The sequence below is a fragment of the Ctenopharyngodon idella genome, chromosome 13, assembly GCF_019924925.1.
Source record: "Ctenopharyngodon idella isolate HZGC_01 chromosome 13, HZGC01, whole genome shotgun sequence".
NCBI classification, from domain to species: Eukaryota; Metazoa; Chordata; class Actinopteri; order Cypriniformes; family Xenocyprididae; genus Ctenopharyngodon; species Ctenopharyngodon idella.
In genome coordinates, this window is record NC_067232.1 from 10,501,826 (window position 1) to 10,526,610 (window position 24,785).

The following is a 24,785-nucleotide window of genomic DNA, read 5'->3' on the forward strand; positions in this document are numbered from 1 at the left end:
AATAGAGAAGTTATGAAGGCTGTTCTGGTTGCTCTTTTCCATGCAGTTACAATAAATGGGTACTGAGGCTTTCAAGTTTCAAAAAGGATGCAAAAGCACCATAAAAGTGTTTGTAAATGGCAATAGTATATGTAATTTTGGGTGAGCTAATCCTTCGCATAGAGGTGTTTATTAAAATTTGTGATTTATTTCTACTGGCAGAAGGTTTAGTGATGTCACTTGGGTTCGGCATTAGCATACGTAATTAAGGCTGGGGAGGGCATCTGGAATGGGGCGAAGCTGGTGTCATTGGGCATAATTGCTTCAGGAGGACATAATTGGACCGCTGGTTGATTTTCAAAGGCTCATCCCTCCGTTGTCGTGGACACAGCCTGTGGACTTTGGCCTGATGCCAAGTAGGCTCTTAAAGAATACACAGTATCTCTCTGTTTCTCTCTGTCTCTAAATGGAGGAAGAACACAATGAATCACTCAAGCAGGTGCTAAAGTCAACCTTGACTTTTACTCCACATCCTATGGTGGAAAAACTGAAAGAGTGTGTGTGTGTGTGTGTGTGTGTGTGTGTGTGTGTGTGTGTGTGTGTGTGTGTGTGTGTGTGCGTGTGCGCGTGTCTGTGCGCACAAGAATTTTTCCCCACTGATTTTTATTTTGACATCTGCATTAGATTATAATATTAGAACTAATATTAAAATATCCCATTTTCAGTTTGATATTTATATGTTTGCGGCGTGCCATCGTTTTTCAGGAAAAGTGTTATGAATGTATCCCGTTATTGTTCTTATTATATAAAGAATTATGTATATAATTTAATATCTAATTAAATGTTATACACACACACACACACACACACACACACACACACACACACAGTTCTGGGTGTAACGGATTACTAAGTAATTAATTACTGTTTCCTTGGAAAAGTAAAGTAAGGGATTACTCTTAATCTTTATGTAATTTAATTATAGTTACTTCTGATGTAATTCAAATTAAATACTGTATAGACTATAGAACAAATTATAAATAAAACAATAATGGATTTTACATCGAAATTAACGTCTAATGTTTAAATGTTTTTAATGTAACCTTCTGCCTTTAAGTCATTTGGTCAGTTCAAGAATAATTTATGCAATTTTACAGTATATTATTTATTTGAAAGAATTAAAAGAGTAGTTTCATGTATATCATTTTATTGTTCAAATGGTTGAGATTGATAAGGGACTAAAGAAAGTAATTAGTACAGTAATCTAATTAACTAGACTGTTGAAGATGTAATTTATATACTGTATATATATATATATATATATATATATATTTCATTGTGTGTGTGTGTGTGTGTGTATATATATATATATATATACACACACACACACAATGAAATAATTTAATGTAAATGTAATATTTAAATTAATCAAATAAATTATCCAGCTGTAATGACATTTTGTAAACACACTTTTGCTGGAAAATGATGGCATACAGTGCAAAACCATTTCTGATTTATTTAGAATTTTCACCCCATTCAAACTGATGTTTCCAATACTAGTCATCAATCTCACATTTCACTGAAACCTCATCTTTGTTGGCCAGCTAGGTAACATTACCTTGACGAGACATCTAAATCAGCACAATTTGCAATATTCTATACCTCCCAGAAATCCAAATGGTTAGGTTTGCATGGCATAATGGCACATGATCAACAAACAAAAGCTGAAAGTGACAGCTCTGTCAGCTGGCCTGAAACTTTCTCAAACTGGCCCAGAGCCATCCGTATTGTTGAGCCCTGTGTGTGTGGGTGGCGTGTGTTGGAATGGTGTTATCACACGTATTGTGATGTTATCAGTGTTCATGAAAGATGCAGCAGAGGACCAAAGCTCTCTACCTGAGGTGTTTTTCAGGCAGCAAGGCCAAGAAAATGAAAAGATCGAACTACAGATTTGTTTTGTGAGTCTTGAAGGTGGGGGCAAGTTATGTGATCGAGCGATAGTGAAGATATTGTATGTTTGTGCACATGTGTATGTATCTCTTGGTGGCCTGTCCGGCGTGCAGGTTGTGGGCAGGCCTTTCGGCTGGCGACCCAGTCCAAACATCGCGGCCTGACATTTTTATAATCCGTCAGCACAGATAAATCTGGCCTCCCGGCAGCCCTGGCAGCCTCCTGCTATCTTGTCACATTCCAGACAGTCGGGGTCGGTGGGCTGAGCCAAGCCAGGCCGGGCTGGGAGGGGAATCAGGGCCAGGTAATCCATTACTGTCCGGGGGCATGTCTCCGCGCATACGGATTTAATATCAGCCTGCCGAGAGTTATGAGCCATCCCCATCCACAAACACATACCTGACTTATGCAAAACGACAGGCCCACAGCTGGGGGATTTGGACCCACTGTATTTTCTCTCTTTTGAGAGTGAGTGAGTGTGAGGTTTTTTTCCTTTGGCTCTGATGGTTGGTGTCTCACCCTCTCCTACACTCTCAAACTCCTCTGTGTCCTCTAGCAGCAAAGGCTGGACTGCGTTCAGGATGCAAACTGATCGAAGAGACGCCTTCCATCCTGACCCATTTCTGTGGGAAAGGCAAGGTGACCTGGCTACAGAAGTGCCCTGGCACTCGCTTCGGAGGCAAGAGGTTTTGTGGCAGATGGAAGCAGCACATTGAAGCTGACATTTGACCCTGAGATGTGTCCCCCAAGAGGATGTTCTCTCCTGAGAAGAACAGAGATACTGAGGCTCTGTGTAACTCTCTGTGGTTTCTACAGGAAAAACACATGCAGAAAAAGCACCATGGTCATGAGCACGGATAGGCATGTCCCAGTTCTAGCACTTGTAATGCAAGGGCAAACTACTGTATGTGCAAGAGGAAGTGCTCCGGAAGCAGAGTGAGATTGTCTCAGGCGGCACATTTGTCCCACAGTAAAAAGGACATGGAGGTGGATTTTATGGAAGCCCATTTCTGCCTTACACCACCCCCTGCAAAAAAAATTAATAATCAAATTACTAAGCAACCACTGACAGGAATAACATAGGAATAACAAATAGGTATCATTTTAAAGCTTAGAAACTAAGCTTTTTAATGCATGCAATCATTTTGAATCAATTCTTAACGAGTGCTGAGTACTCCCTCTAAACCTGAGTGTACCGCCCATGGGTACCACCTAGCTACAAAAAAAATGAATAGTCATATCTTTTAAAACTACTGCCTTGATCAACACAAAATAGGTGTCATTTGAAAGCTTAGAGTCTGAACTTTACAATTAATTCAGTTTGAATAACTCCTATGTAGATAAACAACAACAACAAAAAATATTTTCATAATTTATGAAATACTTTTTTGTACTATGTACTGCAGTGTGTCAAAAACATCATACAGCTCAGATAGTCATGTGTCATTTGTCATTTGAAAGGTCTCACAGAGTAGAATACAAGTATAATTGTTTTGGGCTTTGACTAAACTTGAGCAAGTTTTTGTACGTGAAGCCATGTGTAAATAATATACAGAAGCTGCATTTATGTCATGTTTTCGCTTGTAACTTCATGAAACATGCGCCGATTGTGGAAAATGGCACATTATTATTTACAGTAGATTCTCATTATTTACAGCAGGTTCATGATTCTCATGAAGATGAGTCATCATAATCCAATGCATTGGTTACGAGATATTCCTCACAGAGTTACGACACATAAAACCCCACAGGAGCACAGGTGCTAACTAAAATCAGATGTAGCTTTCACGTGGTGTTTTTGCTTATAACTTCATAAAATATGCATAGATCGTAAAAGACATCACATAATGGTACATCATTACTGTCAGTGGATGCTCCTTATTTAAATTCCAGATAGCAACTATGTGCTGGTCCAGCAGCAAAAACCACAGCAAAAAAATTAAAGCAAACAGTAAGAATTAAAGAAAATAGTAGGACAATTCAGCTGCATAAATTATTCATTCTGTGATGCATGCTGGGAGTTTTGTACTATTGTTCCAAACATGCATTGCGGCATGACACTTTTGATTGTCACCTTTGTTGAAATTCATGTGCTGATTAATGATGTCTTTGTGTCACTTTAGAACATTTCTTTTGATTGTTTTTTTCTATTATACGATTTCAGTGGTCGGTTTTGTTTGGTTGCGAGATCTCAGTTGGTTTCAATTCACTACGAGATTTCAATGATGGTCACTTTTGTTCCTTTATGAGATCTCAATAGTAATCAGTTTTGTTCCTTTACGAGATCTCAATGACTGTCAGTTTTGTTTCATTACGAGATGTCAATGATGGTCGGTTTTGTTTCTTTGCAAGATCTCAGTGATAGTTGTTTTTTTTTCCTTTACAAGATTTCAATGACGGTCGGTTTTGTTCCTTTACAAAATTTCAATGACAGTCAGTTTTGTTCCTTTATGAGATTTTAGTGACGGCTGGATTTGTTCGGATACGAGATTTCAAAGACAGTGTTTTGTTTTGTTTCGTTACGAGATCTCAGTGACAGTCAGTTTTGTTCCTTAGCGAGATTTCAAAGATAGTCGATTTTGTTTCATTTCAAGATTTAAATGACAGTTAGTTTTGTTCCTTTACGAGATTTCAATGACAGTCGGTTTTCACTGTCAGTGAAATTTTCATTTGTTCAGTTACAAAATTGCAATACGGTATGTTTTGTTCTTTTCAGCTTAGTTATGAGATTTTAATGACGGTCAGTTTTGTTTTGTTATGAGAGTTTAGTGATGGTCCAAACTTATGAAAAATTTTTACGAAATTTCAAATGAGGAAATTTGGTCCTTTACGAGATTTCAAAGGTGGTTGGTTTTGTTTCGTTACGAGATTTTAATGACGGTTGGTTTTGTTCAGTTATGAGATCTCAATGACAGTAGGTTTTGTTTGGTGATGGGTTCTAGATTGGTTTTGTTCGGTTATGAGCTCTCAATGATGGTAGGTTTTGTTCCTTTGTTCCTTTACGAAATTTCAAAGACGGTCTGTTTTGTTTCGTTACGAGATTTTAAAGACGGTCGGCTTGGTAATGAAATTTCAATGACGGTCAGTTTTGTTTTGTTACGAGAGTTCAATGACGGTCCTTTTTTATTTCTTTACGAGATCTCGGCGACAGTAAGTTTTGTTCCTTTGTTCGTTTACGAGACTTCAAAGACTATCGGTTTTGTTTTGTTACTAGATTTCGGTGATGGTACGTTTTGTTCTGTCACGAGATTTAAAAGACGGTCGGCTTCGTTATGAAATTTCAATGACAGTCAGTTTTGTTTTTTTACGAAAGTTTAATGATGGTTGAAATTTATGAAAAAAAGTAAAAAATTTCAATGATGGTCGGTTTTGTTCAGTAATGAGATCTTAATGATGGTAGGTTTTGTTCCTTTGTTCGTTTACAAGATTTCAAAGAAGGTCGGTTTTGTTTCGTTACGAGATTTCAATAATGGTCGGTTTTGTTCTTTTGTTCCTTTACGAGATTTCAAAGATGGTCGGTTTTGTTCTGTACGAGATTTCAAAGATGGACGGCTTGGTTATGACATTTCAATGACGGTCAGTTTTTTTTTTTTTTTTTTTTAACAAGAGTTTAATGATGGTCGGTCAGTTTTGTTTTGTTACGAGAGTTTAATGATGGTCGAAATTTATTAAAAAATTAACAAAATTTCAATGTTTGTCGTTTTTTTTCGGTTATGAGATCTCAATGATGGTATGTTTTGTTCCTTTATTCCTTTACGAGATTTCAAAGACGATCGGTTTTGATCCGTACAAGATTTCATTGATGGTTAGTTTTGTTCAGTTATGAGATCTCAATGACGGGAGGTTTTGTTCGGTTAGGATATCTCAATAACGGTAGGTTTTGTTCCTTTGTTCCTTTACGAGATTTCAAAGACGGTTGGTTTTGTTTTGTCACGAGAGTTTAATAATGTTTGAAATTTATGAAAAAAAAAATACGAAATTTTAAATGATTGTTGGTTTTGTTCGGTTATGAGATCTCAATGATAGTCGGTTTTGTTCCATTCTTCCTGTAGGAGATTTCAAAGACGGTCGGCTGGGTAACGAGATTTCAAAGGCGGTCGGTTTTGTTTCGTTATGAGATTTCAACGATGGTTGGTTTTGTTCAGTTATGAGATCTCAATGACGGTAGGTTTTGTTCCTTTGTTCTTTTACAAGATTTCAAAGACAGACGGTTTTGTTCCGTACAAGATTTCAAAGATTGTCAGTTTTGTTTTGGTACAAGAGTTTAATGATGGTCAAAATTTCTGCAACAAATTTATGAAATTTTAACAATGGTCGGTTTTGTTCAGTTATGAGATCTCAATGACAGTAGGTTTGTAGGTTTTGTTCGGTTATGAGATCTCAATGACGGTAGGATTTGTTCCTTTACAAGATTTCAAAGACAGTCAGTTTTGTTTTGTTACAAGAGTTTAATGATGGTTGAAAATTTTGAAAAAAAATTACCGAAATTTCAAAGATGATCAGTTATTAGATCTCAATGTCGGTAGGTTTTGTTCCTGTGTTCCTTTACGAGATTTCAAAGACGGTCGGTTTTGTTTTGTCACAAGAATTTAATGATGTTCGAAATTTATTAAAAAAAATTACGAAATTTCAATGATTGTCGGTTTTGTTCGGTTATGAGATCTCAATGATGGTCGGTTTTGTTCCTTTGTTTCTTTACGAGATTTCAAAGACAGTCCGTTTTGGTCAGTTACGAGATTACAAAGACGGTCGGCTGGGTAATGAGATTTCAAAGACGGTCGCTTTTGTTTCGTTATGAGATTTCAATGATGGTTGGTTTTGTTCAGTTATGAGATCTCAATGACAGTTGGTTTTGTTTCTTTGTTCGTTTAAAATTTTTTTAAAAACAGTCGGTTTTCTTCCGTACAAGATTTCAAAGATGGTCAGTTTTGTTTTGTTACAAGAGTTTAATGATGGTCTAAATTTTAACAATGGTTTGTTTTGTTAGGTTATGAGATCGCATTGACGGTAGGTTTTGTTCAGTTACGAGATCTCAATGATGGTAGGTTTTGTTTCTTTGTTCCTTTATGAGTTTTCAAAGATGGTCGGTTTTGTTTTTTTACGAGAGTTTAATGAGGGTCGAAATTTATGAAAAAAATTTACGAAATTTAAATGATTGTCGGTATTGTTCGGTTATGAGATCTCAATGACGGTAGGTTTTGTTCCTTTGTTCTTTTATGAGATTTCAAAGACGGTCTGTTAATGATGGTCGAAATCTAGGAAAAAAACTTACAAAATTTCAGTGATGGTCAGTTTTGTTCGGTTATGAGATCTCAATGATGGTCGGGTTTGTTCCTTTGTACCTGTACGAGATTTCAAACACAGTCAGTTTTGTTTTGTTACGAGATTTCAATGTCGGTTGGTTTTGTTCAGTTATGAGACCTCAATGACAGTAGTTTTTTTTTTCTTTTGTCCCTTTACAAGATTTCAAAGACGGTCGGTTTTGTTTTGTCACGAGAGTTTAATGATGTTTGAAATTAATCAAAAAAAAATTATGAAATTTCAATGATTGTTGTTTTTATTTGGTTATCAGATCTCAATAATGGTCGGTTTTGTTCCTTTGCTCTTTTACGAGATTTCAAAGACAGTCGTTTTTGTTCTTTTACAAGAGTTCAAAGACGTCAGTTTTGTTTCGTTATGAGATTTCAATGATGGTTGGTTTTGTTTACTCATGAGATCTCAATGACGGTAAGTTTTGTTCCTTTGTTCATTTACAAAATTTCAAAGACAATCAGTTTTGTTCCGTACAAGATTTCAAAGAGTGTCAGGTCAGTTTTGTTTTGTTACAAGAGTTTAATGATGGTCAAAATTTCTGCAAAAAATTTACGAAATTTCAACGATGGGCTGTTTTGTTAGGTTATGAGATCACAATGATGGTAGGTTTTGTTCGGTTAGGAGATCTCAATGTTCCTTTGTTCCTTTACGAGTTTTCAAAGACGGTCGTTTTTTTTTCCATTACGAGATTTCAAAGACGGTCAGCTGGGTAATGAGATTTCAAAGACGATCGGTTTTGTTTCATTATGAGATTTCAATGACGGTTGGTTTTGTTCAGTTATGAGATCTCATTTACGGTAGGTTTTGTTCCTTTTTTTCCTTTATTAGATTTCAAAGACGGTTGGTTTTGTTTCGTTACGAGATTTAAATGACGGTCGGTTTTGTTCCTTTGCTTTTTTAGGAGTTTTCAAAGACGGTCGGTTTTGTTTTGTTACGAGAGTTTAATGATGGTTGAAATTTATGGAAAAAATTTACGAAATTTCAATCATGGTCGGTTTTGTTCGGTTATGAGATCTCAATGATGGTCGGTTTTGTTTTGTTACGAGAATTTAACGATGGTCAAAATTTATTGAAAAAATATATGAAATTTCAATGATGGTGTGTTTTGTTGGGTTATGTGATCTCAATGACGGTAGGTTTTGTTCCTTTGTTGTTTTACGAGATTTTAAAGACGGTCGGTTTTGTTTTGTTAGAAGAGTTTAATGATGGTCGAAATTCATGAAAAAAATGTACGAAATTTCAATGATTGTTGGTTTTGTTCGGTTATGAGATCTCAATGATAGTCGGTTTTGATCCTTTCTTTCTTTAGGAGATTTCAAAGACAAAGTTTTTTTTTCCGTTACGAAATTTCGAAGGCGGTCGGCTGGGTAATGAGATTTCAAAGACTTTCGGTTTTGTTTCGTTATGAGATTTCAATGATGGTTGGTTTTGTTCAGTTATGAGATCTCAATGACAGTAGGTTTTGTTCCTTTGTTCCTTTACAAGATTTCAAAGACAGCCGGTTTTGTTTTGTTACAAGAGTTTAGTGATGGTCGAAATTTCTGCAACAAATGTACAAAATTTTAACGATTATCGGTTTTGTTAGGTTATGAGATCTCAATGATAGTCGGTTTTGATCCTTTCTTTCTTTAGGAGATTTCAAAGACAAAGTTTTTTTTTTCCGTTACGAAATTTCGAAGGTGGTCGGCTGGGTAATGAGATTTCACAGACTTTCGGTTTTGTTTCGTTATGAGATTTCAATGATGGTTGGTTTTGTTCAGTTATGAGATCTCAATGACAGTAGGTTTTGTTCCTTTGTTCCTTTACAAGATTTCAAAGACAGCCGGTTTTGTTTTGTTACAAGAGTTTAGTGATGGTTGAAATTTCTGCAACAAATTTACAAAATTTTAACGATGATCGGTTTTGTTAGGTTATGAGATCTCAATGACGGTAGGTTTCGTTCGGTTATGAAATGTCAATGACAGTAGATTTTGTTCCTTTACAAGTTTTTAAAGACAGTCAGTTTTGTTTTGTTACGAGATTTCAATGTCAGTTGGTTTTATTCAGTTATGAGACCTCAATGACGGTAGGTGTTTTTCTTTTGTTCCTTTACAAGATTTCAGAGACGGTCGGCTGGGTAATGAGATTTCAAAGACGGTCAGTTTTGTTCTGTTACGAGGTTTCAAAGACGGTCGGCTGGGTAATGAGATTTCAAAGACGATCCGTTTTGTTTCGTTATAAGATTTCAAAGATGGTTGGTTTTGTTATGAGAGATCAATGACGGTAGGTTTTTTTCCTTTGTTCCTTTACAAGATTTCAAAGACGGTCGGCTGGGTAATGAGATTTCAAAGACGGTCGGTTTTATTTTGATATGAGATTTCAGTGATGGTTGGTTTTGTTCAGTTTTGAGATCTCATTGACGGTAAGTTTTGTTTCTTTGTTCCTTTACGAGATTTCAAAGACGGTTGGTTTTGTTTCGTTATGAGATTTCAAAGACAGTTGGTTTTGTTTTGTTTCATTACGAGATTTCAAAGACGGTCGGTTTTGTTCTGTTCTGTTACGAGATTTCAAAGACGATCGGTTTTGTTTTGTTATGAGATTTCAATGATGGTTGGTTTTGTTCAGTTATGAGATCTCAATGACGGTAGGTTTTGTTCCTTTGTTCTTTATTCCGTACGAGATTTCAAAGATGGTCAGTTTTGTTTTGTTACAAGAGTTTAATGATGGTGAAAATTTCTATAACAAATTTACGAAATATCAATGATGGTCGGTTTTGTTCGGTTATGAGATCTCAATGACGGTAGGATTTGTTCCTTTACTAGTTTTCAAAGACAATCAGTTTTGCTTTGTTACATGATGATGAGTTTAATGATGGTCGAAATTTATGAAAAAAAAATTACAAAATTTCAGTGATGGTCGGTTTTGTTCGGTTATGAGAGTTCAATGATGGTCGGTTTTGTTCCTTTGTTTCTTTATGAGATTTCAACGTCGGTCAGTTTTGTACTGTTACGAGATTTCGAAGACGGCCGGCTGGGTAATGAGATTTCAAAGACGGTCGGTTTTGTTTCGTTATGAGATCTCAGTGACAGTAGGTTTTGTTCCTTTACAAGTTTTCAAAGACAGTCGTTTTTTTTTTTTTTACGAGAGTTTAATGATGGTCGAAATTTATGAACAAACATTTCAAAATTTCAGTGATGGTCGGTTTTGTTTGGTTATGAGATCTCAGTGATGGTCGGGTTTGTTCCTTTGTTCCTTTACAAGACTTCAAGACAGTCGGTTTTGTTCCGTACGAGATTTCAAAGATGGTCAGTTTTGTTTTGTTACAAGAGTTTAATGATTGTAGAAATGTCTGTAACAAATTTAAGAAATTTTAAAGGTGGTCGGTTTTGTTCGGTTATGAGATTTCAATGAAGGTAGATTTTGTTCCTTTGTACCTGTACGAGATTTCAAAGGCGGTCAGTTTTTTTCCGTTATGAGATTTCAAAGACGTTCAGTTTTGTTTTGTTACGAGATTTCAAATACGGTTGGTTTTGTTCAGTTATGAGACGTCAATGACGATAGTTTTTTTTCCTTTGTTCATTTACAAGATTTCAAAGACGGTCAGCTGGGTAATGAGACTTCAAAGATGGTTGTTTTTGTTTCGTTAGGAAATTTTAATGATGGTTGGTTTTGTTCGGTTATGAGATCTCAGTGACGGTAGGTTTTGTTCCTTTGTTACTTTACAAGTTTTCAAAGACAGTCGTTTTTTTTTTTTTTTTTTTTTTTACGAGAGTTTAATGATGGTCGAAATTTATGAACAAAAATTTCAAAATTTCAGTGATGGTCGGTTTTGTTTGGTTATGAGATCTCAGTGATGGTCGGGTTTGTTCCTTTGTACCTTTACAAGATGTCAAAATGGTCGGCTGGGTAATGAGATTTCAATGATGGTCAGTTTTGTTTTGTTATGAGATTTCAAAGTCGGTCAGTTTTGTACAGTTATGAGATCTCAATGACGGTAGGTTTTTTTCCTTTGTTCCTTTACAAGATGTCAAAACGGTCGGCTGGGTAATGAGATTTCAACGATAGTCAGTTTTGTTAGGTTATGAGATCTCAATGAAGCTAGGTTTTGTACAGTTAGAAGATTTTAATGACGGTAGGTTTTGTTCCTTTCTTACTTGACGAGTTTTCAAAGATGGTCAATTTTGTTTTGTTACGAGAGTTTAATGATGGTCGAAATTTAGGAAATTTCAATGATGGTCGGTTTTGTTCGGTTATGAGATCTCAATGATGGTCGGGTTTGTTCCTTTGTACCTTTACGAGATTTCAAAGACAGTCGGCTGGGTAATGAGATTTCAAAGACGGTCGGTTTTGTTTTGTTTAGGAGAGTTGAATGATGGTCGAAATTTATGAAAAAAGATTATGAAATTTCAATGATGGTTGGTTTTGTTCAGTTATGAGATCTCAATGATGGTAGGTTTTGTTCCTTTGTTCGTTTACAAAATTTCAAAGACTGTTTTTTTTTTTTCCGTTACGAGATTTCAAAAACAGTTGGCTGGGTAATGAGATTTCAAAGATGGTCAGTTTTGTTTTGTTACAAGATTTCAGTGTTGGTCGGTTTTGTTCAGTTATGAGATCTCAATGACGGTAGGTTTTTTTTCCCATTGTTCCTTTACAAGATTTCATAGACGGTTGGCTGGGTAATGAGATTTCAAAGACGGTCAGTTTTGTTTCATTATGAGATTTCAGTGATGGTTGGTTTTGTTCAGTTATGAGATCTCATTGACTTTAGGTTTTGTTCCCTTGTTCCTTTAGGAATTTTCAAAGACGGTCGGTTTTCTTTCGTTACAAGATTTCTCTGATGGTAGGTTGTGTTCCTTTATGAGTTTTCAAAGATGGTCGGTTTTGTTTTGTTACGAGAGTTTAATGATGGTCGAAATGTCTTGAAAAAATGTATGAAATTTCAATGATGGTTGGTTTTGTTCAGTTATGAGATCTTAGTGATGGTAGGTTTTGTTCCTTTAGGAGTTTTCAAAGACGGTCGGTTTTGTTTTGTTACGAGAGTTTAATGATGGTAGAAATTTATAGAAATAATTTAGGAAATTTCAATGATGGTCGGTTTTGTTTGGTTAGGAGATCTCAATGACGGTAGGTTTTGTTACTTTGTTCCTTGATGAGTTCTCAAAGACGGTCGGTTTTGTTTTGTTACGTGAGTTTAATGATGGTCAAATTTTATGAGAAAAATTTACGAAATTTCAATGATGGTTGGTTTTGTGCGGTTATGAGACCTCAATGATGGTCGAGTTTGTTCCTTTGTACCTTTACGAGATTTCAAAGACGGTCAGTTTTGTTTTGTTACGAGATTTCAATATCGGTCGGTTTTGTTCAGTTATGAGATCTCAATGACGGCAGGTTTTTTTTCCTTTGTTCCTTTACAAGATTTCAAAGACTGTCGGCTGGGTAATGAGATTTCAAAGACGGTTGTTTTGTTTCGTTATGAGATTTCAATGATGGTTGATTTTGTTCGGTTATGAGATCTTAGTGATGGTAGGTTTTGTTCCTTTGTTCCTTTAGGAGTTTTCAAAGACGGTCGGTTTGCTTTGTTACGAGAGTTTAATGATGGTCGAAATTTATGGAAAACATTCACGAAATTTCAATGATGGTCGTTGTTTTCAGTTATGAGATCTCAATGATGGTCGGTTTTGTTTTGTTACGATAGTTTAATGATGGTCGAAATTTATTGAAAAAATATACAAAACTTCAATGATGGTCGGTTTTGTTCGCTTATGTGATCTCAATGACGGTAGGTTTTGTTCCTTTGTTCCTGTACGAGATTTCAAAGATGGTCCGTTTTTTTTCGTTACAAGATTTCTGTGATGGTAGGTTTTGTTCCTTTGTTCCTTTACGAGATTTCAAAGACGGTCGGTTTTGTTCCATATGAGATTTCAAAGATGGTCAGTTTTGTTTTTTTACAAGAGTTTAATGGTGGTCGAAATTTCTGCAACAAATTTACGAAATTTTAACGATGGTCGGTTTTGTTCGGTTATGAGATCTCAATGACGGTAGGTTTTGTTTGGTTATGAGATCTCAGTGAGAGTAGATTTTGTTCCTTTTGTTACGAAAGTTTAATGATGGTTGAAATTTATGAAAAAAAAATTATGAAATTTCAATGATTGTCGGTTTTGTTCAGTTATGAGATCTCAATGATGTTTGGTTTTGTTCCTTTGTTTCTTTACGAGATTTCAAAGACGGTCGGTTTTGTTCTGTTACGAGATTTCAAAGACGGTCGGCTTGGTAATGAGATTTTAAAGACAGTCGGTTTTGTTTCGTTATGAGATTTCAATGATGGTTGGTTTTGTTCAGTTATGAGATCTCAATGACGGTAGGTTTTGTTCCTTTACGAAATTTCAAAGACAGTCAGTTTTGTTCCATACGAGATTTCAAAGATGCTCAGTTTTGTTTTGTTACGAGAGTTTAAAGATGGTCGAAATGTCTTGAAAAAATGTACGAAATTTCAATGATGGTTGGTTTTGTTCAGTTATGAGATCTCATTGACGGTAGGTTTTGTTCCTTTATTCTTTTACAAGATTTCAAAGACGGTTGGTTTTGTTTCGTTATGGGATTTCAATGATTGTCGGTTTTGTTTGGTCATAAGATCTCAGTGGTGGTAGGTTTTGTTCCTTTGTTCCTTTAGGAGTTTTCAAAGACGGTCGGTTTTGTTTTGTTACGAGAGTTTAATGATGGTCGAAATGTATGGAAAAAATTTAGGAAATTTCAATGATGGTCGGTTTTGTTCAGTTATGAGATCTCAATGATGGTAGGTTTTGTTCGGTTAGGAGATCGCAATGACGGTAGATTTTGTTACTTTGTTCCTTGATGAGTTCTCAAAGACCTTCGGTTTTGTTTTGTTACTTGAGTTTAATGATGGTCGAAATTTATGAGAAAAATTTACGAAATTTCAATGATGGTTGCTTTTGTGCGGTTATGAGATCTCAATGATGGTCAAGTTTGTTCCTTTGTACCTTTACGAGATTTCAAAGGCGGTCGGTTTTTTCGCAATACGAGATTTCAAAGACGGTCAGTTTTGTTTTGTTACGAGATTTCAATATCGGTCGGTTTTGTTCAGTTATAAGATCTCAATGACGGCAGTTTTTTTTTTCCTTTGTTCCCTTACAAGATTTCAAAGACTGTCGGCTGGGTAATGAGATTTCAAAGACGGTTGTATTGTTTCGTTATGAGATTTCAATGATGGTTGGTTTTGTTCGGTTATGAGATCTTAGTGATGGTAGGTTTTGTTCCTTTGTTCCTTTAGGAGTTTTCAAAGACGGTCGGTTTTGCTTTGTTACGAGAGTTTAATGATGGTCGAAATTTATGGAAAACATTCACGAAATTTCAATGATGGTCGTTTTTTTCGGTTATGAGATCTCAATGATGGTCGGTTTTGTTTTGTTATGAGAGTTTAATGATGGTTGAAATTTATTGAAAAAATATACAAAACTTCAATGATGGTCGGTTTTGTTCGGTTATGTGATCTCAATGACGGTAGGTTTTGTTCCTTTGTTCCTGTACGAGATTTCAAAGATGGTCCGTTTTTTTTCGTTATGAGATTTCTATGATGGTAGGTTTTGTTCCTTTACGACATTTCAAAGACAGTCGGTTTTGTTCCATATGAGATTTCAAAGATGGTCAGTTTTTTTTTTTTTTTACAAGAGTTTAATGGTGGTCGAAATTTCTGCAACAAAATTGCGAAATTTTAATGATGGTCAGTTTTGTTCGGTTATGAGATCTCAATGACGGTAGGTTTTGTTTGGTTATGAGATCTCAATGAGAGTAGATTTTGTTTCTTTTGTTACAAAAATTTAATGATGGTTGAAATTTATGAAAAATTTTTTACAAAATTTCAATGCTGGTCGATTTGTTTGGTTATGAGATCTCAATGATGGTCGGGTTTGTTTCTTTGAACCTTTACGTGATGTTAAAGACCGTTGTTTTTTTTCCGTTACGATATTTTGAAGATGGTCGGCTGGGTAATGAGATTTCAAAGACAGTTGGTTTTATTTCGTTATGAGATTTCAATGACTGTTAGTTTTGTTCAGTTATGAAATCTCAATGACGGTAGGTTTTGTTCCTTTGTTCCTTTACAAGATTTCAAAGACAGTCGGTTTTGTTTCATACGACATTTCAAAGATGGTCAGTTTTGTTTTGTTACACGAGTTTAATGATGGTACATTTCTGCAACAAATTTACGAAATTTTAACGATGGTCGGTTTTGTTCGGTTATGAGATCTCAATGACGGTAAGTTTCGTTCGGTTAGGACATCTGAATGACGGTAGGTTTTGTTCCTTTGTTCCTTGATGAGTTTTCAAAAACTGTCGGTTTTTTTTTGTTACGAGAGTGTAATGATGGTTGAAATTTACAGAAAAAAAAATACGAAATTTCAATGATGGTCGGTTTTGTTGGGTTACAAGATCTCATTGATAGTCGGGTTTGTTTCTTTGTACCTTTAACAGATTTCAAAGGTGGTTGGTTATTTTCCGTTATGAGATTTCAAAGACGGTCGGCTGGGTAATGAGATTTCAAAGACGGTCAGTTTTGTTTTATTACAAGATTTCAAAGACGGTCGGTTTTGTTTTGATATGAGATTTCAGTGAAGGCTAGTTTTGTTCAGTTATGGGATCTCATTGACAGCAGGTTTTGTTCTTTTGTTCCTTTACAAAATTTCAAAGACAGTCGGTTTTGTTCTGTATGACATTTCAAAGGATGGTTAGCTTTGTTTTGTTACAAGAGTTTAACGATGGTCGAAATATCTGCAAAAAAATTACGAAATTTCAACGGTGGTCGGTTTTCTTAGGTAATGAGATCTCAATGACGGTTGGGTTTGTTCCTTTATACTTTTACGAGATTTCAAAGGCGGTCGTTTTTTTTCCATTACGAGATTTCAAAGACGGTCGATTTTGTTTTGTTATGAGGTTTCAGTGATGGTTGGTTTTGTTCAGGTATGAGATCTCATTGATGGTAGGTTTTGTTCCTTTGTTCCTTTACGAGATTTCAATTATGGTAGGTTTTGTTCCTTTGTTCATTTACAAGATTTCAAAGACGGTCTGTTTTGTTTTGTTACAAGATTTCAATGATGGTTGGTTTGGTTCAGCTATGAGATTTCAATGATGGTTGGTTTTGTTCAGTTATGAGATCTCATTGACTGTAGGTTTTGTTCCTTTGTTCCTTTACGAGATTTCAAAGATGGTTGGTTTTGTTTCGTTACGAGATTTCAAAGACGGTCGGTTTTGTTTTGTTACGAGATTTCTATGATGGTAGGTTTTGTTCCTTTACAAGTTTTCAAAGACGGTCAGTTTTGTTTTGTTAGGGGAGTTTAATGATCGTCGAAATTTATGGAAAAAAATTACGAACTTTCATTGATTGTCGGTTTTGTTCGGTTATGAGATCTCAATAACGGTCAGTTTTGTTTCTTTGTTTCTTTACGAGATTTCAAAGACGGTCGGTTTTGTTCTATTACGAGATTTCAAAGATGATCGGTTTGGTAATGAGATTTCAAAGACAGTCGGTTTTGTTTCGTTATGAGATTTCAATAATGGTTGGTTTTGTTCAGCTATGAGATATCAATGATGGTAGGTTTTGTTCCTTTACGAAATTTTAAAGACAGCCGGTTTTGTTCCACACGATATTTCAAAGATGGTCAGTTTTGTTTTGTTTTGTTTCAAGAGTTTAATGATGGTCAAAATATCTGCAAAAAATTTACGAAATTTCAACGATGGTTGGTTTTGTTGGGTTATGAGATCTTAGTGACGGTCGGTTTTGTTCTATATGAGATTTCAAAGATGGTCAGTTTTGTTTTTTTACAAGAGTTTAATGATGGTCGAAATTTACTGAAAAAAATTTAAATGATGTTTAAGTAAATTTAGTAAAATTAAGTTAATTTAAGTGATAGTCGGTTTTGTTCAGTTACAAGATCTCATTGATGGTTGGGTTTGTTCCTTTGTACGTTTACGAGATTCGTTTTTTTCCATTACGAGATTTCAAAGACGGTCAGCTGGGTAATGAGATCTCAAAGACGGTCAGTTTTGCTTTGTTACGAAATTTCAATGACAGTCGGTTTTGTTCGGTTATGAGATCTCAATGACGGTAGGTTTTGTTCTGTTATGAGATCTCAATGATGGTAGGTTTTGTTCCTTTGTTCCTTTACGAGTTTTCAAAGACAGTCGGTTTTGTTTTGTTACAAAAGATTAATGATGGTCGAAATTTATGAAAAAAATGTATGAAATTTCAATGATTGTCAGTTTTGTTCGGTTGTGAGATCTCAATGATGGTCAGTGTTGTTCCTTTGTTTCTTTACGAGATTTCAAAGACGGTCGGTTTTGTTCTATGACGAGATTTCAAAGACAGTCGGTTTTGTTTCCTTATGAGATCTCAATGACGGCAGGTTTTGTTTCTTTACAAAATTTCAAAGACAGTCGGTTTTGTTCCGTACGAGATTTCAAAGATGGTCAGTTTTGTTTTGTTAAAAGAGTTTAATGATGGTCGAAATATCTGCAAAAAATTTACGAAATTTCAACGATGGTCGGTTTTGTTAAGTTATGAGATCTCAACGACGGTAGGTTTTGTTCCTTTGTTCCTTGATGAGTTTTCAAAGACGGTTGGTTTTGTTTTGTTACAAGAGTTTAATGATGGTCGAAATTTTTGAAAAAAATTTACAAAATTTCAATGCTGGTCAATTTGTTCGGTTATGAGATCTCAATGATGGTCGGGTTTGTTTCTTTGTACCTTTATGAGATTTTAAAGGCAGTTGTTTTTTTTCCGTTACGAGATTTCGAAGGCGGTCGGCTTTGTTTTGGTATGAGATTTCAATGATGGTGAGTTTGGTCCAGCTATGAGATCTCAATGACGGTAGGTTTTGTTCCTTTACAAGATTTCAAAGACAGTCGGTTTTGTTCCGTACGACATTTCAAAGATGGTCAATTTCTGCAGCAAATTTACAAAATTTTAACGATGGTCAGTTTTGTTAGGTTATGAGATCTCAATGATGGTAATTTTTGTTCCTTTGTTCCTTGATGAGTTTTCAAAGACGGTCGGTTTTGTTTTGTTACGAGAGTTTAATGATGGTGGAAATTTATGGAAAAAAAATTTACGACATATGAATGATGGTCAAAGACAGTCGGTTTTGTTCCTTTACGAGATTTCAAAGACGGCCGGTTTGGTTTTGTTATAAGAGTTTCAATGATGGTTGGTTTTGTTCATTATGAAATTTGTTCGGTTAGGACATCTCAATGATGGTAGGTTTTGTTCCTTGATGAGTTTTCAAAGACGGTCGGTTTTGTTTTGTTACGAGAGTTTAATAATGGTCGAAATTTACGGAAAAAAATTTACACAATTTCGGTTACAAGATCTCATTGATGGCCGGGTTTGTTCCTTTGTACCTTTTTTCTTTTTTTACAGGAGTTTAATGATGGTCAAAATTTATGGAAAAAAATTACGAAATTTCAGTGATGGTCGCTTTTGTTCAGTTATGAGATGTCAATGACTGTAGGTTTTTTTCCTTTGTTCTTTTACAAAATTTCAAAGACAGTCAGTTTTATTCCGTACGAGATTTCAAAGATTTCAATGATGGTTGGTTTTGTTCGGTTATGAGATCTCAATGACGGTAGGTTTTGTTCCTTTACGAAATTTCAAAGACAGTCGGTTTTGTTCCTTTTTTTCTTTACGAGATTTCATAGACAGTCGGTTTTGTTCTATTACGAGATTTCAAAGACCGTTGGCTTGGTAATGACATTTCAAAGACGGTCGGTTTTGTTTCCTTATGAGATCTCAATGACCTTAGGTTTTGTTCCTTTACGAAATTTCAAAGACAGTCGGTTTTGTTCCGTATGAGATTTCAAAGATGGTCAGTTTTGTTTTGTTAAAAGAGTTTAATGATGGTCGAAATATCTGTAAAAAATTTACGAAATTTCAACTATGGTCGGTTTTGTTAGGTTATGAGATCTTAATGACAGTAGGTTTTGTTCCTTTGTTCCTTAATGAGTTTTCAAAGACGGTCGGTTTTGTTTTGTTACGAGAGTTTAATGATGGTCGAAATTTATGAAAAAAATTTGCACCGTTACGAGACTTTAAAGGCAGTTGTTTTTATCCGTTACAAGATTTCGAAGACGGTCGGCTTTGTTTCGGTATGAGATTTCAATGATGGTTCGTTTGGTTCAGCTATGAGATCTCAATGACAGTAGGTTTTGTTCCTTTGTTCCGTTACAAGATTTCAAAGACGGTCGGCTGGGTAATGAGATTTCAAAGATGGTCAGTTTTGTTTTGTTACAAGAGTTTAATGATGGTCGAAATTTCTGCAACAAATTTACGAAATATTAACGATGGTCGGTTTTGTTCGGTTATGAGATCTCAATGATGGTCGGCTTGGTAATGAGATTTCAAAGACGGTCGGTTTTGTTTTGTTACGAGAGTTTAATGATGGTCGAAATTTATGAAAAAAATTTGCACCGTTACGAGACTTTAAAGGCAGTTGTTTTTATCCGTTACAAGATTTCGAAGACGGTCGGCTTTGTTTCGGTATGAGATTTCAATGATGGTTCGTTTGGTTCAGCTATGAGATCTCAATGACAGTAGGTTTTGTTCCTTTGTTCCGTTACAAGATTTCAAAGACGGTCGGCTGGGTAATGAGATTTCAAAGATGGTCAGTTTTGTTTTGTTACAAGAGTTTAATGATGGTCGAAATTTCTGCAACAAATTTACGAAATATTAACGATGGTCGGTTTTGTTCGGTTATGAGATCTCAATGATGGTCGGCTTGGTAATGAGATTTCAAAGACGGTCGATTTTGTTTCGTTATGAGATTTCAATGATAGTTGGTTTTGTTCAGTTATGAGATCTCAATGATGGTAGGTTTTATTCCTTTGTTCATTTACAAAATTTTAACGACAGTTGGTTTTGTTCGTAATGAGATTTCAAAGATGGTCAGTTTTGTTTTGTTACAAGAGTTTAATGATGGTCGAAACTTCTGCAACAAATTTACGAAATATCAACGATGGTCTGTTTTGTTAGGTTGTGAGATCTCAATAATGGTAGGCTTTGTTCGGTTAGGAGATCTCAATGACAGTAGGTTTTGTTCCTTTGTTTTTTGATGAGTTTTCAAAGACGGTTGGTTTTGTTTTGTTACGAGAGTTTAATGATGGTCGAAATTTCTGCAACAAATTGAAATTTTAACAATGGTTGGTTTTGTTTCGTTATGAGATCTCAATGACGGTAGGTTTTGTTCGGTTATGAGATCTCAATGATGGTAGATTTTATTCCTTTGTTCCTTTACAAGATTTCAAAGACGGTCAGTTTTGTTTTGTCACAAGAGTTTAATGATGGTCGAAATTTATGGAAAAAATTTACAAAATTTCAATGATGTTCAGTTTTGTTTGGTTATGAGATCTCCATGATGGTCAGTTTTGTTCCTTTGTTTCTTTACGAGACTTCAAAGACGGTTGGTTTTGTTCTATTACGAGATTTCAAAGACGTTCGGTTTTGTTTCCTTATGATATTTTATTGACAGTTGGTTTTGTTCAGTTATGAGATCGCAATGACGGGAGGTTTTGTTCGGTTAGGACATCTCAATGACGGTAGGTTTTGTTCCTTTGTTCCTTGATGAGTTTTCAAAGACGGTCGGTTTTGTTTTGTCACGAGAGTTTAATAATGTTTGAAATTTATGAAAAAAAAAAACGAAATTTTAAATGATTGTTGGTTTTGTTCGGTTATGAGATCTCAATGATAGTCGGTTTTGTTCCATTCTTCCTGTAGGAGATTTCAAAGACAGTCGTTTTTTTCCGTTACGATATTTCGAAGACAGTCGGCTGGGTAATGAGATTTCAAAGGCGGTCAGTTTTGTTTTGTTATGAGATTTCAACGATGGTTGGTTTTGTTCAGTTATGAGATCTCAATGACGGTAGGTTTTGCTCCTTCACAGGATTTCAAAGACAGTCGGTTTCGTTTCATTACGAGAGTTTATTGATGGTCAATTTCTGCAATAAATTTACGAAATTTTAACAATGGTCAGTTTTGTTTGGTTATGAGATCTCAATGACGGGAGGTTTTGTTCGGTTAGGACATCTCAATGACGGTAGGTTTTGTTCCTTTGTTCCTTGATGAGTTTTCAGAAACAGTCGGTTTTGTTTTGTTACAAGAGTTTAATGATGGTCGAAATTTACGGAAAAAAATTCACGAAATTTAAATGATGGTCGGTTTTGTTCGGTTACAAGATCTCATTGATGGTCGAGTTTGTTCCTTTGTATCTTTACGAGATTTCAACGGTGGTCGTTTTTTTCCATTTCAAGATTTCAAAGACGGTCGGCTGGGTAACGAGATTTCAAAGACGGTCAGTTTTGTTTTGTTACGAAATTTCAATGACGGTCGGTTTTGTTCGGTTATGAGATCTCAGTGATGGTAGGTTTTGTTCCTTTGTTCATTTACAAGATTTCAAAGATGGTCGGTTGGGTAATGAGATTTCAAAGACGGTCAGTTTTGTTTTGTTATGAGTTTTCTATGATGGTAGGTTTTGTTCCTGTGTTCCTTTATGACTTTTCAAAGACGGTCTTTTTTTTCCCGGGAGTTTAATGATGGTCAAAATTTATGGAAAAAAATTACGAAATTTCAATGATGGTCGCTTTTGTTCAGTTATGAGATCTCAGTGACTGTAGTTTTTTTTCCTTTGTTCTTTTACAAAATTTCAAAGACAGTCGGTTTTATTCCGTACAAGATTTCAAAGATTTCAATGATGGTTCGTTTCGTTGGGTTATGAGATCTTAGTGACGGTCGGTTTTGTTCTATATGAGATTTCAAAGATGGTCAGTTTTGTTTTTTTACAAGCGTTTAATGATGGTCGAAATTTACGGAAAAAAATTTAAATGATGTTTAAATAAATTTAGTAAAATTAAGTTAATTTAAGTGATAGTCGGTTTTGTTTAGTTACAAGATCTCATACGTTTACGAGATTTCAACGGCGGTCGTTTTTTTCCATTACGAGATTTCAAAGACGGTCAGCTGGGTAATGAGATCTCAAAGACGGTCAGTTTTGCTTTGTTACAAAATTTCAATGACAGTCGGTTTTGTTCGGTTATGAGATCTCAATGACGGTAGGTTTTGTTCTGTTATGAGATCTCAATGATGGTAGGTTTTGTTCCTTTGTTCCTTTACGAGTTTTCAAAGACAGTCGGTTTTGTTTTGTTACGAAAGATTAATGATGGTTGAAATTTATGAAAAAAATTTATGAAATTTCAATGATTGTCAGTTTTGTTCAGTTGTGAGATCTCAATGATGGTCAGTGTTGTTCCTTTGTTTCTTTACGAGATTTCAAAGATGGTCGGTTTTGTTCTATGACGAGATTTCAAAGACAGTCGGTTTTGTTTCCTTATGAGATCTCAATGACGGCAGGTTTTGTTTCTTTACAAAATTTCAAAGACAGTCGGTTTTGTTCTGTACGAGATTTCAAAGATGGTCAGTTTTGTTTTGTTAAAAGAGTTTAATGATGGTCGAAATATCTGCAAGAAATTTACGAAATTTCAATGATGGTCGGTTTTGTTAAGTTATGAGATCTCAATGATGGTCGGGTTTGTTTCTTTGTACCTTTACGAGATTTTAAAGGCGGTTGTTTTTTTTCCGTTACGAGATTTCGAAGGCGGTCGGCTTTGTTTTGGTATGAGATTTCAATGATGGTGAGTTTGGTTCAGCTATGAGATCTCAATGACGGTAGGTTTTGTTCCTTTACAAGATTTCAAAGACAGTCAGTTTTGTTCCGTACGACATTTCAAAGATGGTCAATTTCTGCAGCAAATTTACAAAATTTTAACGATGGTCAGTTTTGTTTGGTTATGAGATCTCAATGACGGTCGGTTTTGTTCCTTTGTTCCTTGATGAGTTTTCAAAGACGGTCGGTTTTGTTTTGTTACGAGAGTTTAATGATGGTGGAAATTTACGGAAAAAAAATTTACGACATATGAATGATGGTCAAAGACAGTCAATTTTGTTCCATACGAGATTTCAAAGATGGTCAGTTTTGTTTTGTTACGAGAGTTTAATTATGATTCATATTCATGAAAAAAATTTACAAAATTTAAAAGATGGTTGATTTTGTTTGGTTATGAGATCTCAATGATGGTCGTTGTTGTTCGGTTATGAGATCTCAATGATGGTCGGTTTTGTTTTGTTACGAGCGTTCAATGATGTTTGAAATTTATTGAAAAAATGTACGAAATTTCAATGATGGCCGGTTTTGTTCGGTTATGTGATCTCAATGACGGTCGGGTTTGTTTCTTTGTACCTTTACGAGATTTTAAAGGCGGTTGTTTTTTTTCCGTTACGAGATTTCGAAGGCGGTCGGCTTTGTTTTGGTATGAGATTTCAATGATGGTGAGTTTGGTTCAGCTATGAGATCTCAATGACGGTAGGTTTTGTTCCTTTACAAGATTTCAAAGACAGTCGGTTTTGTTCCGAATGACATTTCAAAGATGGTCAATTTCTGCAGCAAATCTACAAAATTTTAACGATGGTCAGTTTTGTTTGGTTATGAGATCTCAATAACGGTAGGTTTTGTTCAGTTAGGACATCTCAATGACGGTAGGTTTTGTTCCTTTGTTCCTTGATGAGTTTTCAAAGACGGTCGGTTTTGTTTTGTTACGAGAGTTTAATGATGGTCGAAATTTACGGAAAAAAAATTTACGACATATCAATGATGGTCAAAGACAGTCAATTTTGTTCCAAACGAGATTTCAAAGATGGTCAGTTTTGTTTTGTTACGAGAGTTTAATTATGATTTATATTCATGAAAAAAATTTACAAAATTTAAAAGATGGTCGATTTGTTTGGTTATGAGATCTCAATGATGGTCGGTTTTGTTTTGTTACGAGCATTCAATGATGTTCGAAATTTATTGAAAAAATGTACGAAATTTCAATGATGGCCGGTTTTGTTCGGTTATGTGATCTCAATGACGGTAGGTTTTGTTCCTTTGTTCCTTTACGAGATTTCAAAGACGGTCGGTTTTGTTTTGTTATAAGAGTTTCAATGATGGTTGGTTTTGTTCATTATGAAATTTGTTCGGTTAGGACATCTCAATGACGGTAGGTTTTGTTCCTTTGTTCCTTGATGAGTTTTCAAAGACGGTCGGTTTTGTTTTGTTACGAGAGTTTAATAATGGTCGAAATTTACGGAAAAAAATTTACACAATTTCGGTTACAAGATCTCATTGATGGCCGGGTTTGTTCCTTTGTACCTTTTTTCTTTTTTTATAGGAGTTTAATGATGGTCAAAATTTATGGAAAAAATTTACAAAATTTCAGTGATGGTCGCTTTTGTTCAGTTATGAGATGTCAATGACTGTAGGTTTTTTTCCTTTGTTCTTTTACAAAATTTCAAAGACAGTCGGTTTTATTTCGTACGAGATTTCAAAGATTTTAATGATGGTTGGTTTTGTTCGGTTATGAGATCTCAATGACGGTAGGTTTTGTTCCTTTACGAAATTTCAAAGACAGTCGGTTTTGTTCCTTTTTTTCTTTACGAGATTTCATAGACAGTCGGTTTTGTTCTATTACGA